A 3149-nucleotide genomic window follows, 5' to 3' on the forward strand; every position below is an offset into this window, starting at 1 on the left:
ACAACATAATCATCAAGCTTATACAGCCCAATCAGACCACAAAATAATTGAAAAATCACAATGAATAAGTGCTTTAATAATCAGAAACAAGTAGGTGAAAAGAAAAAACAGGATTAGCCGTGTTGTGAATTATGCGACGAAGTATCGGTTTGCCACTGCTTAAACGACCATAGAACAGGCCCCTATGCAAGGTCTTGCACGCTGGAAAACATACTTACACCTTGTCGTTACATTATGTTAATTCCTTTGTGACGAAAACAAAGCGGGGAATTGGCAGGAGACGGGACTCCCCCGCTTAAATGTAACTTGGACTGGCCGCGAATTATTAAGCCGGTAGAACGACCTTGGCTGGGGCCTTGACGGAGGAGAGAACTTAGAACTTATACTGTGAAGGTTAAGTAACACCAGTATGGCAAATTTAGTCTCAGTTTCACGGTTAAGGAATAGGCTCAGTGTGGGCGAACAATAAACTATGTACTGTTACTGTTTGGTGTTGGGAATTATAATAAGGAAAGATTGTTACGTGTGGTTTTCTTATATTTTTCCTCAAGTTTCTTCTTTTTAAAAAAGTATGGTGCATAATAGGGAGAGTATGAAATAACGAATAAAAAAGATAAATTAAATATTACATTATAAAAAGATAAGTAAACGACCAACACTACAGCCGGAAGCAGAAAAAGAGTGTCTGCAGATGCGTTTGTTTAAACTTTAGCCATAATCAAATAGATTGGAAAAATAAATTTATAATGCAACACTAGAAAAGTCACTGAAAGATATTGACGTGACCTCTTGACACCAAAATGATAGTACTAGAGAAGCTTTATAATACATTTAAAGATGTTTGTAGAATGTTTGTGCCCCCCCCCAAAAAAAAAAAAAAAAAAAAATTAAGATGAAGAACAGAAACAAGAATATTATACCAAGAGATCGAAGGATCCAATGTTAAGAAAACAAAAAAGGAAATAAAGCGTTAACAAATTGAAAAAAAAAAGAAAAAACAGAATCAGATCAAGAGAGAAAGGATGCCAAAGCAGAGGGTAAGGCTATTAAGAAGATAAATTAAAACTGTCTATAAGTAACCAAAAAGCAGCCGAAGAAAAAAGAGCTGTGGAAAACTATAAAATAGAATTGCAAAATGTTTTTTCTTATGCAAAAAACAGGTTTTAAAGAGGAGAACAGAAATTGGGCCTCTTGAGAAATAAATTGGGATTTTGCATTGGTAACTTGAATTCAAAGGAAATGGCTGAATTACTCAAAGGAGTGTAGCGTCATATGAGTGATGAAGTCTATAGTGTCCCAAGAATAGAAAAATTAATATTCAGACCGCCACAACAACATTTTAGTATTATTAGTAAAACGCAAGATGAATGTCTACTGACTTCATATTCACTGACCTTATATTTAATGAAAAAAAGGTAAAGATATTTCTCTTGAAGCAGTAAGTGAAATTGCCAACAAATCTCAGCAGCCTGGGCCAGATGAAATCCCAGCAATCGTTTTTAAAAAACTGCAAAGAAAACCATAGCAAAGCCACTGTAACTTTGTGGAGGAAATCTTTGGACATGGGGATTATCCCCAGCTTAACTGAAAGAGGGTACTTATAATTGCCAATATATAAAGTGGGGTATGGAAGGGAAAACAAAGGTCAGGCCAAAAATTATAGACCATAGTAGCACTACATCTTCATATAATGAAAAATATTTGAAAGGGTAGTGAGGAAAAAAAATTCGTTCAGTTTTTAGAAGAAAAGAAAAACAAGATAAACCCCGGGCAACATGGATTCAGAAGTGGTAGATCTTGTTGTATCACAGATTTGACACACTTCGACTCACATACTAAGGGACCTAGACTGAAAATAGAGAAGTTGATGTTAAATATATTTCTAGAACTTTTGCTCTCGCAAAAGCTTATTGACGCAAAGTAGATCACGCGGCATTCATGTGACATAAGATTAAAGACCTTGGAATCGGCGGGGGGAAAGTTGGTAGAGATGGATTTGGCAACTTCCTATAATAAATCGTAAACAAAAAAGTACAACGAATTAGGGGGCTTTTTACTCAAACGCCCAAATGAAAACGATTATTATGCAGGAGGGGTGCCACAAGGGGTTCCGTTTCTTGGGCCCTTGTTATTCGCCTTATTTATTATTGGTGACATTGATAATGGTGTGGTGAAAATAAGAGAACAGATGCAAGAAGTGAGAGACATCATTTGTCAGAAGATACAAGAATAAAGTACACCTTAGATATACAAGGTAATGGGAAACAAACTCAACGAGGAATCTACATACCATCTGTAAGTGGGCATATGGACAATAATATTGATAGATTCGCAATGCAGATAAATTTGAAATCATAAGATATAGTCCAATTAGGAAATTGTGTAAGAGCAAGATCATATTTTGTTCGAAGATGTGACGGAGATTGAGGAGGAAAAAAAAGTAGTGAAGAAGATTCTAGGAGACTCTATATGAGTATATGACATGAGTTTCAGGTCACCATAAGAGCAGATTGTCACAACAGAAAGGAAAAGTTATGAGTCGGGGTATGGGTATAATGGGACTTTTAAAGCAAAGAGACCCAGAGAACACCTGTTTTTTAAACAACGTATGGTAAAACATTTAGTGGTAGTGACCACAAGATTAGAATTACCAGTGCCAAGTATGGAGCCAAAATGCTTTAAAGAGGATATAATGTTGATAGAGGACAAGTCCAATAGAATCTTGTGACACGCAAGGGTTAAATAATATGATGGGGTCTAAACTAATTTAACTAAGACTGTACTCACTACAAAGGCGGAGAGAGGAGAGAGAGATATACTTCAATATATATGTGTGAAAATTATTGAAAACTAAACACCAAATCAAGATCTGTTGAAAGGAGGGGGAATTCAGGTAAGACATTCCCCCAGGCAGGGAAGAAACGATGCTATCGCACTGGGATAGTGCACAAAACATGGCCTGTTTAAGGGTGAAAAAATGCAAAAAAGCAAAGTTTCCTTATAAACGAATCTAAATTGGTTTAAATAGCATACGGAAGGATATAAGAAACTATAACTCAGTGTGTGTTGAAGCATTTAAAGAAGAAAGAAATACTAGATAATAAATGCGCTACCTTCAGTTCCAGGATGAACCACCAACATCGTGGGTA

Source organism: Penaeus japonicus, unplaced genomic scaffold (assembly GCF_977035675.1).
Source record: "Penaeus japonicus unplaced genomic scaffold, GWHDUDI00000001_assembly GWHDUDI00000011, whole genome shotgun sequence".
Lineage (NCBI taxonomy): Eukaryota > Metazoa > Arthropoda > Malacostraca > Decapoda > Penaeidae > Penaeus > Penaeus japonicus.